Below are 15,952 nucleotides of genomic sequence, written 5' to 3' on the forward strand. Positions count from 1 at the left end.
GATGGGTCACATCAAGCCACACTACGCCATTACTGCAAGCCCTTCAAACTATAGTTAGACTAGTCTAATTTGGAAGACCCCACCATTAGCTGCCTTCCTATACAGAAGTACTTTTGACAAACCCATCCTTAACGGCAGGAGTTGAAGTCTGGTGATCCCAAATGCTGTTGAAAATCCAGTCATGAAATTGCATTTCTTTCAGTTTAAAATGACTGTTTAACCCAAGGGTGAGTTTGAGGTTGTTTTGTTTCGTTTTTAAATATTTAATATACTGAACTTGTAGCAATTTTTAATTAAGGAAACCTTGCCAGACTTGAACAAAACCAGCCTGATTCTTCAGAACAGTTGGCACCAACAGAAGAACTGCTAAATTCAAAACCGGGGTAAACACTCAGCAGCTCTGAAGAAATGTTATTTAGATGCTTTGGAGTTGATGTAAATCCGTGATCCAACATAAATTGGGGATGTAGGCACACTCTGAGCATCTCAATACTACCTGTTGAAATAGAATCAGTTTGACATATTTCCATGAATTACTGCAAGCTTTGCAGTTTTTAATAGACACAGACAGGCAACTGTTAGAAGTTTTGTAACTACTCCAATCTTTCCACATGCCACAGAAGATTGGCACAGTGCTAGAGTAGGCAGTGTAATAAAAGCCCAGTTGGAGTAGCAAGAATCATCGTTGAATTAACATTCTATTAAAAGAAAAACACATGCACACACACCCCTAAAGGTTTGGGGTTGTCGATTGTTTTGGGGTTTTTTGTTGTTTTGGGTTTTTTTATTTTTATTTCTCTCTTCCACTATATGTTATGCTTTGAGAACTGACGGTGTGTTCAGAACTCCACAAGCTGTGAACTGGCCTTTGTTCTAGGAATCCTTCTGTCTTAATTTTGACAAGCCTTTGGACTTTTTTTTTTTTTTTAATATGTTGCAGCATGATTAACTTCTTGCTTCCTTTAAAGATTTAGTTCATTTACATGAGAAAATTTTGTGTTTGACAACCCAAGGACGTGTTCTGCCACTCTCATACGAGCATGTTCTTGTCATTTCCTCATGCCTTGTTAGCACTTTCCGTTCATCGCAAGTTAGCATTCGCTATGCTGTGACCACCAAAGGCGACAGTCATCAGCTGTACCCTAGCAGCTTCATGGGCTGGGCAGCTGATCTTGGAATTCCTCCAAACTGGCAAAAACACATCGTCCACCACGTCACAGACTGCTTTCCATGCAACCTGCCGTGACTGGCCCCAGCTGCACCTGACACAACAACTGCTTGGACACCTCCAGCCAGTGCTGCTGATTTCAAAGCCCTGTACGGTTAAACTATGCATACTGGTCTCATCCTGGTTACACCACGGTCATCCGAGACCTCTGATATGTTGTCACGATCCCAAACATTTGCTACATCTCCTTTGGACTTCAGAAACTAAATCCTGATTCAAACTTTCATATAACACCTTCCTGCTAGAACTTTTTCCCACACTTTCATATCACACTCTGATACTCTATTATGTAAGACTTGAGCTGCGAGGTGTCACATCTGCTGAAAACTGAAAAATAATTTTAAAAAAATAAATCCTAAGGATTCGATACATTTCCCTTCTTATTCTTCCATCTCTTGCATCTCCTTAGCTAAGGTGCAAGAACAGCTGTGGGTAGGGGGGTGGGTTTAGACAAAACATTGGATTGTTGCTGTTACTGGTACTTCAAGAATTCAGAATCTTATCCTCTGAGTTAGGTGCTAGCCTCTGCTCCATCCACCAGCTTTGGGGAGCCTACCAGCAGCTCTGAGCTAATTACGAAGGCTGTGCCCCTCCTTGCCCTTTCTATACTCACATGGGGTTGGCCATCTTCTATATTAAAAGCATAACCCTTTTATGAAAGAAATGCAAAAGTAGGCTCCACTTCATTTTCTGACTCAATTTGTGTGTCTGGCTATTTCAGCATGAGAGTTCTACTGCAGAGATTAGGAAAAGCATGAGCTATTTAAAAGCAAATAAAAAAGCTGTCAGACTTTCTGGCTAATTAGTGAGTGCTCACAAATTAAGCAGTTTAGGCTAAATGCCGAGACAGTTTTTGTTGTACTAAGGGACAACAGATGAAGACTGCTGATAACAAGATGCCAAGAAAGCCCAACACCGCCATTCTTGCATTCCTGTCAGGCAAGGAATTTGTGGGCCCTGGCCCTGAGTTCTCATTTCCCAAATTATCAGTGAGGCCAGATTTTCCTGTGTCTCCATTTTCTTCCTTGTATCCCATTCCCACTTGAGCATTCACCTGCCTAGTGACCTCATCTCTAACAGATATGTGGGAGGCCCTATACAAGACCTCTATTTTCTCAGCTGCCAACCTTGCTGTGCCCTCACCATTACCCCATCAGAGGAACAAGAAGAGAGAGAAATTAAGGGTTTGACCCTAACAAACTCTGCGTCAACTTCAGTGTACTGTGCTGAGTTTTCTGCCTGGATTTTGCTCCAATGACGATACCTTCCTTTAAAAAAATGCAGGGTACAAACTACACGCGGGACAGTTGTTCCACATGCCTTTTTCACCAAGCGAAGACGCTGCTGAAACTGGTTCTTCAGGTCTTTATGGGTATAAGAAATTAGCTTTCTAAGACTAAAGGTGGCAAAATAATCGAACTGTTCTAAAAGGTGACCTTCAATGACCCCTTCCAGGCAGACCACAGCCAAACCATGGCAAAACTGGAAGGATTAAGCTACCTCATCTCTGCAGCAGCCAGGATACAGTTGTTTTCACTGTCCCTCCCCTTTCAAACCCACCCCAGAAAGGGCAGGCTTTCTTGGCTTTTGGGGTCCTGTGACCAAGCAATTGGCTCTGTTCCAGATGTAAGACTTCAAGAAATATTGCTTGTAGGATCATTGTGAACTAACTATTAAGCAGATAATGCATTTTATTAGTTTAGGAATGTTGGTTTTATTTGGAAATTGCACTAACAGGTCCAGAATGCCTGTTGACATACTTCCTCTGTGCAAGTCAGGTGGTGCTTCCAGAAGTTTCTCAATACGACAGCCTAGGTTTTTTTCACTTCATTTTTGGCGCTGGAATAAAATGGATGTACTGGCTTGTGGCCTGAGGACCACATCCCCATTCTAATGAGGTGTTACAAGGCTGAGCAGAAAATAATTCTCCTGCACAGGCCCTGGGTGTCTAGTACACAAGTGTAATACTGGTATTTTTATAACCAGAACCAGCCATGACTACTTAAAGCACAGACTGAACAGGCTTCAATGTCGTAGCTTTGGGAAAAAAAAATAAAGTTACTTGGAAAGCTTGATAGGATCAGGATATAGCAACTTCAGGGCCATACTCAGTAAAAGATGACTTCCCAAAGCAATGAGAAAAGAGAACAGGGATACTTCTGGGTAAAGAGACCTCTTTCACCACAGGGTCCAACTAGGCACATGCTTACACTGTCATCTCCAAGTACGAGACACTGATTTCTACATTGTCTGGTCCTTTTACAAGCAAGCATCTGTTAAAGACATTGAGCTATATGAAGAGTAGCCAAACTGCACGAAGTCGAAGTCAAAGTCAGCGCTGGACGTGGCCTTCTCTTCACCCCCCTCCCTTTTTTTTTTTTTTTTTTTTTAAACCAGAATGAGATGTTAGTCAGCCCCAAGCTAAAAGGCAAGTTTGTGCCTTCCTATGATACTGAAACCTGTATACTCTTGGGAGCAAGTACTTTGAGAGCCTGAGGTTGACTGCCTTGTGTAAGTAGCAATAGGGGGAGCGCAATAGCAGTTTAGGGCTCTGAACTTTTGGAAGGGCTCTGTTCTGTCAGCTCCCCCAGGATACTAAAGCCAGAGCTAAGGTAGGACAGCAAGCTGGTACAAACCTTCAACAGGCCCAACACATGCCACTGCTGTAATGGCTTGCCCCACTGTGTTACTCCTACTTTGAAGGTACGTGGAGGAGGGAAACTGCAACCTGTGCACACACAACAGAGCTCCCTTGCAAATCCAATGGGTATAACTGCCCCTTCTGGGATAAAGTTTGGGTCTCGCTGCAGCTGCAAAAACAGCCGAAAGGTGCCAGAATGCCAACTCACATGTCAGAGTGTGGCTAGTGCCCCTAACCATACTCTGCCTGCGCCAAAAACAAGTCATAGCACATTTCATTTGTTTAGCAGCCAGGTAAGCAGATTCATTACAGGAAACACTACAGTACTATAAGGGGGGGGGGGAACAAAAAAAACCCACAAACAAAACTTCCTCCTTCATAATATTGATCTTGTCCTCGTTATCTAGTGCCTTTACAAAATTCTCCATGCCAAAACAGTAATGTTGCAGTCTGAAGAGGCAATACTTGATCTCTGAAAAACATCTCCAGAAGTACAAGAGCTTCATAACTAAAAATAATCCACGGTAACATTCACAAGTGGTAAAAACCCCAGTAATAGCAGTGGGATTTTTCATGGGCTTAGGTTTAGAAGTGTGATTAAGCACCCATTCCAATTGGGGCAAGCTGCTGAATTAGGCACCAAAGCGGGTAACTAACGACGTTTGATAACACAGGATTATATCAGCGCCAGTCTCTTTAAGACAGGCTCCTTGCCGAACAAAAAGCTGGTAGCAAATTCAAGAAAAATTAGATAAATGCTCATGTAAGTTAAAAAAATAAGGCACGCTTTATTGCTTTTAAATTTTGAAATTACCTTTTTTCTAGATTTCTACAGTGTATATTATTCATGTCTTCTCCAAAACATAAGCTTCTGAAAAAAATAACTGATTTTTGCTGACCAAACTCAAACTTATTGCTTGAAAGAGATTTTACAAACTTATCTAAACACAAGCCTGACTTCTGCTTTTTCCCATAGTTTAAACGCCTGTAAAAACATAGTGCCATTACACAGGAAAACCACAAGGGGCCATAACTCAAGCTCTACTCTAATATTTGCAGACCTTTTGAACCTATCCTCTCCACATAAATTTCCAGCTATTGTCAACAGAGCTCTACCCACTAGACCTACTGGACTTAATGATACGGAGAAACGCCACACTTTGCAATCTGGAAAGAACGTACTCCATACAGCTTCCAGCTCAAAGCCAGAATGAGCATAGTGGCCAGATACACCCTTGGTACAAATCACTGTCATCCCACTCCACCACTGGGACTTTTCCAACTAATGCCAGCTGAGGAGCCATTAAAATGTAGTGACATCTTTGCATCACAATAATCTACAAGTGGTAACAGCAGATAAGCCGTTATAGCAGGATAGATAATTAAATCTAGAAGGCGTTACAGGATTGCAGACCCTTTGCTTTATAGGGTTTTTGTAAAGCCCATCTTCAGTATGCTGTCGTAAAACCTGTGAAGCTAGGCAATGAAGAATGCAGGTTGTGTCCATGCGGGTGTGTAGGAGAAGGTGACAACGTTGAGGGCAGGTGGACTCCTTGTGGTACACAACACCAGAACCACTGTCACTTGTACCAAGGAACAAGAAGGACCTGTGTCATTGCTCTACCATCTACGATTATAATCAGCCAGTCAAACCATTCTGTCTACAACGTGCAGCTGCAAATTTGTGGTACTGGGCTTATTTAACTATCTGCAGCCATCACACAGGAAACCAAACCAACTTCCTAGCATGTATTCTGTAGTGGTGTAACAACTCCTGGCAATGAAAACTGGAGAAGCGTTGAAGAGCTCAGCCTCTCTGTAGGTCAACAGACTTACCAGGCTGAACAGAAATCACTTTTCAGATTACTATTCACATGACCAGAGCAGATTTAGACCGAAGTTCACTGCAATACCCAATTATACATATGACCTTGTAGGCTGGCAGGAAGAACACCCTGTGGGAAACTCAGAAGAGAATCCTAGTTATCTGATTTGGGTGATGAACTTCAACAGCTGAGGCTATGAACCCCTATGTCTCTTCATTCTCACTCTGCCTCTCTCCCCCAGAGGGATTTTACTCATCACCCACAAGAAACAGAAAGAAGTGAAGTGAACTTAAGCAGCTGTTCTGAAGAGGCCAAGTACTCACAACCTAGCAAGCAGACTCTGATGTTTCTCCAGTGCCCAAACTCTGAATCTGTTTTTTCCCTTTATAACCAACATAAAAACACTGTCCCAAACATAAAACAGTCTATCAGGATGAGCTCGGCAAAATACCTTACTCAAAGTTCCAGGAATTACAGCAATAGAGAGACGCAACTGGCACACCGCTGCCTTCCCCTGTAATATCAAGCTCCTATCTATTTGAAATGTTGGGAAATCCTTTACGCCCCAGAACAGGCAATTGCATTTCAGCAGAAGTAGTGACTTCCAGCCATCAGTTAAGGACATGGACTTGCAAACCGGCTTTCACTTATGACCTTAGTCGGTTTTGCACTGAGGTCCACATAGGTAGATGGGAAAATCTGTGCTTTAATTTGACCTGATTAGACCACAAAATAGTCATCTTTGATTAGGATCAAATGCATCACATGAGAGGCTGATGGACCAACATTTTCACCCTACTTAAAAGTAAGTACTTATTTTGCTAAATAGAATGCCACTAAATAGAAAAGCAACATAGAATTCCCCCACAAACTGTCCTTTGTCCAAATAAAATTTGGGAGAAGTCAATATATATTTCAGAAACTAGAAAGCCAGAGCTCCCCTCTCTCTAGCAATTTTTGTCATCTCTCTGATCTTAGTCTATAAGACCTTGCCTTACAAAAAATTCCCCATAGATGCCATGCCTTGCACAATCACGGTCCTAAAGAGCAGCGCTCTGCACTGGTGGAGTCTCTGGAGACATTCAAAAGCCGCCTGGACGCGTTCCTGCGCAACCTGCTCTGGGTGACCCTGCACTGGCAGGGGGGTTGGACTAGATGATCTCCAGAGGTCCCTTCCAACCCTACCATTCTGTGATTCTGTGGGTAGGGTACAGTTTTGGTTCCATGGTAGCTAGTACAACAGGAGCACAGGCGCTTACAATTGCAGCTGTTCTTAAAATACCAATATTAAGCAACTAGGTGTTTGAATCTTCAGTGTATCTTTTAAGATTTAAAGTCCCAGATTTCAGGTGGAGGGGGGTTGGGGGTTTTGTTTTGTTTTGGGGGTTTTTTTTGTTTGTTTTGTTATGTTCCTTATGAAAAGCTCACCTTCCAGGCTCTTAAAAAAAAATTTTTTTTTTTTTTTCTGAACCATGCATCTTAGCTAGATCAGGTAGGGGAACCCTATCTTCACCCTCCCCAGCCCTGCTTTTTCAAGAACAAGACTGAAGGAAAAACAAATCGTCATATGGCTCATTTCAGCGCACAGCTCCTTAAATGGTCACAGAACAATGAGAGCACAGACATGCCCATCTACTTATCTCCATCTTTCCAACCTGCCTGGCAAACTCTGAGGACAATATGGAAATATAGCAGAATCCTGGCCGCAGCAGCGTTACTGGAGTGTGATTTGCTGCTGCAGTATATAATTCTGTGAAGAACCGCAGGCAGGCAGAGTGAAAGGACAGTGAGACACAGCTGCAAACCCAAACAAAACTATTAAGTCCAATATTAGAGCCAGCAGCTTTGTCAGCATACCTTTAATGTAAACAAAACACAGGCTGCACAGTACACCCTCAGGAGCACAGCTGAACAACAGCCTTCCTCCTACTGCCAGACTTCCTCTGCAACATGAAGACAGGGCTCAGGATTCATACTTGAGATTGAACTAAAATTTACAGTTTTCCAGACCCTATCATCTTGAACACATCATGACACACAGAAGCCAAGGAAAACAAATGAAATTCATGTTTTACTGGGTCCCACATGCTGCGATATTTCCAAGCCGACTAGCATCCACCAAGAAACATGCAGAACGCTCAATTCTGAAAACAAATCCATTACCGGGACAGAGCACAGAACAAAAAAATCAACTCAACAAGCTACTCCATGTGGTTTTCATTTAACCGTATTCTGCAGAGGAAGTGAATTTGGTACATAATATACTTGGCTTCTGTCCATATTCTTTTTATTATTAAGCTTGGGGGGCAGGAGGGCTAGTGCCCATCTTTGCAGCCCTGATTCCTCTTCCTTGTTGGTGTATATTCACTCCCACTCTAAGCAGATGGCACACAACAGTCACCTAATCAAAGCTGGATGAGGTCGCTATGGCAGGGAGGTACCCGCAGGGAGATACATTCGTGTGTACCGTAAACAGAACACATGTTGTACATACATTGTAGAAATATTAAGCTGGATCAACAAGAGAGGAAGCTGGACTTAGAGACCCTGGTATGCACACACGGTAGTAGAGGAAAACTGACAGCAAGCAGAGCCAGGCAGCTTTCCCTTTCCCCTTAATGAGGTTAAAAAGGCAACGTAAAGATGACCGTACGGCTTGGCTGTCACCCAGAAGTTTACTCTGAAGAAAGAAATTTGATTTACCCAAAATTATGTGCTGGATAGGTACCATATGTACAGTAAGTACGTATCTTCTGGAAGGATATACACACTCCCACATTTACACATTATATGCAACTGACTGAAGTGCCGTCTAGGAAAATGCAACAGATAACTTCAGCAAGTGAAGCTGCTCCCTCAGTACGTTACAGGGGACCCTTTTATACAACTGTTCTTACTCATTACCCCAGAGCATTCTGCTTCCACAAAAGCGGAAGTCGCTGCATATACCTTGTTTCGTAAAGCGGCTGTATAAAAGAGCAGTATCAGACAGCTGTCCCACACAAAGCACAGAGACAGGTTAAAGAACAAAGAGGAGAACCTACAGGTGAAGTGATCTATTCTGTACAGTACATTCCTTCTACTGAACTGTGTATCTAAGCATACTCAAAATAACAGTATAAACGCTAGAGATTAGTAAAACTGTGACTTTTTTTACTTTTACTATTAAACCAAGGACAGGTTAGGCACAAATCAGATTAATCTACATCGCCTTTCAAAGCCTACGCTTTATTGCCAAAGTTTTAAGACAGATTTTGATACTAGATTTGATTTCTTTGTCCAGTATATGAGCTGCTACTCAAAATATCAACAAGTTACTAAGACATGAAAATTGCCACGCTATTTCTGTGTTGTTAGCAAGATAAATCATTCATCTAATTCTTCACTAAATACCACCTGATTATTCACACCCCTGTCCATTTGTGCTACAAATCTAATAGCTGACGATCACTACCATGCAATTATTACTTAACACATTGATATTCATTATTCACATACAATTTAGAGATTAAGTGTATTAACTGTTATGAGTCTAGAAGCAGACTAAATGAGTATGTCAATACAACTGTGTATGTGTCTGCACATGTAAGTTACCTGTAGAAACTATTTCGAATGCAGCTTAAAAAAAATATAAATAAATCATAATTTGTGCAGGAACAGATCCATGTTTGAAAATAGATAGCTGCAACAGACACATGCAACTCGATATCTACTGAAAACATGTTTCTGGACAATATTCCAGGACGCAATTTCAAGACAGCAAAATCAACTAAGAAGACCCAAACGATCTTGTGATGAAATTTTGGGAAAACACTGTTTCTACCCAAATCATATGAAATAGAAGGTGCCCAAAGAGCCACTTTACCTCCGGGGAACTAACAAGCCTGTACAGCTACAATGCAGATACATGGTCCTTGGCAAAGGAAACGTCTACTGCTTCCCATCTCTGGATCTGAGAAACTGTAAAGCACTACCGTCAGACTTCTTCCCTGAATGTTTAAAATCCTCCAGGGAACAGCGTATTTATTACTGCTATACATGTCGCTATATTCAGTAATATGTAGTTATTATCTCCAATAACATTTTGTTTCCATATGAGATTAATGCAAGAACATTCCACTACTTGGAAGTAACCAGGCTTCTCAAAAGAATATTCTATATTTTTATATGTTGAGTTCTACTTCCTTTCTAAGTTTGCTTGCAGTTATTTTATTCCGGCTGTGAAGGTATGCACAACCTCCTTGTCACTTACAAACCACCCAGCAGGGGTCTTAAGTAAACAAGCCAGTCTAGCTTCTCACACCTCAGAAACACAATTAGATCTTGGGAAATAGAATTACTCCATCCATTCCAGTTAACAGTTTACTGTAATAACTAGGTCAAGTTGTGCTTTCAGCTACAACAGGATACATTTAGGAACACAAGAACATGAGAGCCCTCCTGGGTCATCAAGTTCAGCACCGTACTGTTATCATACGGTACCTAACAAACTCCATTCCAAAATACTTTGGGATTTTTGACCCAATTTGACTCTAATTATAAGACTGTTCCAGACCTCTGATTTAGTGATGAGGGTTTTTTTCCCTAATTTGCAGCCAGAACTTATTCATGTCCAGTTAAAGCTGATTTGGAAGCAACTCAAGCTATTTTAGATATGTATAACCCTATATGAAAGCAAAACTCAGATTGTAACCAAATAAACTTGAACCTAGAAAAGAAGCGAAAAAATATGACTTAATTTTAACTTCTTTTCCAAGTAAATTGCAATTCTGAAGAGACCTTTCCTTCTGCAAGAAAATAGGTTTTAAGAACTTCAAGCCTACCTGATTACATGCCAATCTACTGAAAAGCACAGCCTGGCAAAAGAGATTCCTGTGAGATTCGTCAGAATTTGAAGGAAATGCAAGCTATAATAGTGTTCCAAGACGGTTGCACCACAGAGAGAAGATATAAAATCACTAGCTTTTTTTCCCCTGCCAGCAGGCCCAACCATTTTAATCAGCACAAGAAGCACCCAAAACCAAACCCACTCCTTTCAAAAAGGATTTATTTCATTCAATCCTTCACTTATCTGTCATTTTACAGCAAAACAGACTAGCGTCCCGTCCAGATCTGCTTGATCAAAACTTCCAGTAAAGGCAGAAGCAACTTCTATAAGGTCTAAGAGGGATTTTGAAAAGCAAGAATTATAAAATTGTCACCTAAAGCTGAAATTAAGGTGGCCACAGAGCTGACACTGTACTTTTGGGAAGTTGCCTGCTTACTGCAAAAGGATCTGGCCAAACATTTGCAAGCGACACTGTGTAAGTGCACTCTTCCAGCAAGCACATCTTTTCAATCCACAGGTCAGAGTGCCTAGAGTCAAAATGTTATGACAGCAGTAAAGAAGTTGCTCACATAACCACATTATTACATGAACACTGCCACAGAAGGGTTAAAAAAATGCAGATGAAAGACAGCTTGGTTACTTTTCTACTGTTCCGCCGATATTCTTGTCCTAGAAACTCAATTCTTTTTTTGCCAATTCTTAAAAATACGCTCTAAAGGTTTTAAATCTATACTTAAATACAGAAACAGTTTAAAAGCAAATGCAGAATTTATGCAGGCTGGAATTAACAGACATCTCCTTTGTTCTGACAGAGGGGGAATTGCTAAAGGTCAGGGTGTTTTCAGTGTACACTACAAAAGCTATCAGTCACAAGAGAGCTGCAATACAAAAGCTCTGTACAGAAGTTGATGGCCACAAGGATACAGTCTGAACTCCACTGTCGCTGTGTTACAGCAAAAGGCACACCGAGGAGACGCTTCCATTGCCACAGCAAAACGTGTACCCGCATTGCCCCAGCCAAGCAACACATTTTGTGTGGCTTTTATCAATAGTGAGAGCGCTGAGATATCAGAGAAACTTTTCTAAAAATAAGGTCGAAGCTTGGGGGTGGGGAAGACTAGACAGTCTTGACCTCTTATGTCATCAGCCTAATCCTCACTATCATACAATGAACGATATGGAGATGAAAACAGTAATAGCATAACTGGTTAGATGCAGGCAAAGCCACTAAGAAAGAACACAAAGACTTTACAAAGTCTCACACAATGACAGACGTTTTTCAAGCCACAGACGTCCACAAATCTTTAGTTATAATCATGTCAGCAGGTACATCTATTTCAAGTCATATATTCTCTTTCTACTCTCCTCTTACAGTTGACAGAAGTAAGAACTTCCAAACAAGCTAAACGCTGCTTTTGAGAGCTTATAGAGTAATGGAACCATTACCGTAACAGCAGCTGTCATCAGTATAGTATCTTCTCTTTCACAGAACGCAGCTCAGTTCATGCTATCACCTTTAGGAACACAGCTTGGCAACACACAAAACACACCAAACAGCAGTGCAGAAGAGAAAATAAAGATTGATCATTTTAGGAAATGTGACTATTTCATCAACACCAGCTTATTACATTAGTTACTATATGCCTCAGGGCTGCAAATGCAAGGCTTGAGGAGATCCTGTATCATGGACTGTAACTAGAAGAACAGATTAGACAAACGGAAGAAACAGGTTACCTTATTGACTGTACTGAAAACAGGAAAAAAAGAGACTAAGTGCCCCAAAACTAAAATCTTGTTTTATTATGTATATCGGCAGGCAGCGAGATTTAGAATATCATCAAAACATAGCAGAAGGTAACACAGTTAAGACGTTATTGTGGATTTTTTTAAAGTCAAAGGCAAAAAGAGAGTCAAAAGTAGCAGCATTTTTTCTTTTTTTTTCTTTTTATTTTTTTCTCTGCTTTTGTGGAGGAAAGTACTTTTAATAGAGGACCAACTACAGAGGGAGATCATCAATGATTAAGACAGATAAATATAATTATTTGGGTAAGCGAGAATCAAGCAAAGGGTTCAGAACTTAATAAGACCAAATGCCAAGAAATACGCAGTGAGAAAAATGAGGTACATGTCAATTTCTCTTTAAACAAAAGTCTGTTGGATGTCTCTAGGTTTTTCTGAAAGTCATATTTTTCAGTTACTACTGAAAATCGTCCAAACCATTAGAGCTTTAGGAAGTGGTGTAGGTGAGCCAGTGTTTTCAGGAAGCTCTAAAGGCAGCTTAACTGCAAACTCTCCTTCCAGTGAAGTTACATTCGATCAAGACCCTGTGGCTAAGGGGAACGTCAGATAAACAGGGCTGGCTCCTTTACAGACCACCAACCTGAAGATTTAGGTGCACCGTGGGTTGAATACTGTGGCACCAACCATGGTAGCCTGGACAGCATACAAAATACTATCAAGGAGTAACACACAACTACGGTTCAGCTCTATCCAAATCCATCTGGAACAATTTAATGGAAACCACTGAGTTATTACAAGATTAACATTTATAGAAGAGGAAGCAGATTATGTCCCACTCTACTGGGTCCTTTCCTGATCTAACTCCAGCGTTAAGGTGATTTTACTCCAAATACTTCTGTGAAGTAAAATTCACAGCATGGAAACACCACAGTGAGAGGAATTCAGAGAGATCAAACACCACTTGCCAAAACAGAAGTTAGCTAAGGCCACAGGAGAAATTGCAACCTCCTCATCCCTGAGGAAAAACAGGTTTCAGGGCAAGACCTAGAGTGAAGAGTGCCACCTACTGAAGTGCCAGTATACCCTACCAAAAAATAGTTTTTTCCTGGAAACATCCCAGATGAATAATGACCAACTTGGCTTTGCAAGATCACAAAATCACAGCCTAAAGAGATCTGGTTGCAGACACTGTACAAAGGCCAGAGCCGAAGAAAGTGTTTGACATTGGAAACAGATGGAAACCTAAGAGGTCTTTGTTTGTTTGCTTTGTTTATCAGAGATTATCCTAGACACAGAAGGACCAGGATTTGTCTGTTTAGATTTATCACAGAAATCAAGCTGTGCTCAATCACAGAGACTGGAATTTTCACAGTAAAAATATGGGACCCAGAAGAACTCCTCTGGCTCAGGTATGCCTTTTTGACAAAGGCCCAAGGCTCCAAGAAACCTTGTCATAAGCTGATCTAAGTACTTAGTCCAGCAAATCTATTTTTCCTATTCCTACTGAAGGAACATGCAGAAACTCATACTTTCAACAGACAGATTCCTGGTTTCCTGCTTTGTTTCTATTTGTAGAGAGTGTACATCTCTTTGTTCCTGTGCCAACGTTATCCCTGAGTTTAAATATCTTTTTCTTCCCTGATGATTAACCCTGTTCAATTCATTTATAAGCAGGAAGCATTTTTCTTCACCTTCACTTTGCAAGGCCAAAGAAGCCAGCTTCTTTAGCCTTTCGTAAGACAGGCTCTTTTCCCTGCAGTGGTTTGTATGCCCCTGCTCCACATGAGCTCACCTTTTTGAACACGGTGATGCAGTTCTCCGGATAAGGCTTTAAAAATACCCCATACAGTAGCATTAGTATTCTCTCCTGTTATTGAATTTCTTTGGAGGGGAGAGTGTTGTTTGTTTGTTTTGTTTTAAATGCAGATATGCCACATTGAAGGCTCAGTCCTTCAACTGATGGACTAAAACCCAAGTCTTTCTCCTTTTCCAGGGATTTTACCTGCTGGCTCCCCATATTACAGTGGAAATAATGATGACTGTTTACTCCCCAAGTGCATGACTTTTCTCTTAGAACTAGACTGTTTTATCTCTATTTCATTATTCTCGTTCTCCAGGTCATTCAATTCTTCTATACACGGTTTTCTGATTGTCTTCGTATTGATGAGCATTTCTTCTTTTTCCCTCCTTATAGGTAGTATTCTGCATTTCTGTGCTAAGGTTATTCATGAAAATATCAAATAAAATTGTGCTGAGGACAGAATTGTAGAATCCTGTTTACACTATACATCCTTGTAAAATTTTGTTGTCTCCCTCGGTGCTTAGTTACATACGCTTCCAGAACTAACCCCATCTTCTACAGCTAAATTAACACATCAGGTCCTTACCAAATGCTTAGAAGTCCACATTAGACCAATGACACCCTCTGTCTTCAAGAAGACAATTACATTACAGAGCAGTTTTCAGCATCATCTCTCCCCCGTACTTTATTAATACTGGTAAATACTGCATTAGTTGGTAAACCCCTATTCTGTTCTGTGCCATTATGTGCATCCATACGTTTCATAATTATTTCTCAGAATTTAGCCTCATACTGTCATTTCACGTAAAATAAATTTGGCAAGGGTCTGCAGAAGCAAAAGTTGAGAAACACAAGTTAGGCAAGAATGCTGTAGCCACATGTGTACTACCAGGGAAACTGTTTATCATCTCCTCGATCTGTCAAGTGGAAGAAGAAATTAGCTTTAATATAAAGAAATACTTCAATTACTATCCGTATAGGACTATAAAACAATAATTTATAACTTAATTGCAAAGGAAATATATACATGGATTATTAATAACGTAAAAAAAATAACGGAAAGATAAAAAAGGAACTTTTAGTTCAGTCCATAAATTAATGTGCGTTTTATCCTTAATCTGATATCTGACACCAAAGCAACCCTGGCTAATATCCTGTTTACCCTCACAGTGGGTTAAGTGAAAGACTTCATTACTTTTGGGTGAAGTGCCAAGTGTTTCAGTATGCCCCGTGCTGATTTCGGAAGCTGCCAAACATTGAAATTAGAAATGAGTGTGCCAGCTGCCCCTGTACCTCATTCTGTGTATATATGATACTGCCAAGTCAAAGCAGCCCACATCAGATAATCAATTAGCTGGAGGAGGGAGACTTAAAAATCTTGGCACGGCCCTAAAGCATGGTTATAGAGACGTAAATAATATCAGTGCCTGCATGAATAGCAAAAGGGACATTCAAGGTCTTACTATTAAACAGTCGCCACTCCCTTTCTTACACATGCTCATGTTTGAGCTCTACCATAGCATCTGTAAAAAGCTTCTAAAAGGCGCTACCAACCAGAAGTACAGTCTCCCAATTGGACTGCATATCCTTCCATTGCTTCCCATTTTAACATAAAATTACCATATGCCTCCTTTCAAAGAGGGAGATGTTACCAATGAATACGTCTTAAAAATTCATTTCTGAATTCTGATTCTGCTTCCCTTCACAGGGAAAGAAAAATGTGAAAGAGAAATGAGCCCAAATAACAAATGAGCTCAAGTTTATGTCCTTCCCATAAGAAAAAAAAAATAAAAATCAGCCTTTTAAAATGAGGGCATCACTATAATTACAAGCCAAACTTTAACCTTCAAGGTATTCTAATTGGAATTGTTGCACCATTTTTCTTGTG

The sequence above is a fragment of the Rissa tridactyla genome, chromosome 5 (genome assembly GCF_028500815.1).
Source record: "Rissa tridactyla isolate bRisTri1 chromosome 5, bRisTri1.patW.cur.20221130, whole genome shotgun sequence".
NCBI lineage: Eukaryota > Metazoa > Chordata > Aves > Charadriiformes > Laridae > Rissa > Rissa tridactyla.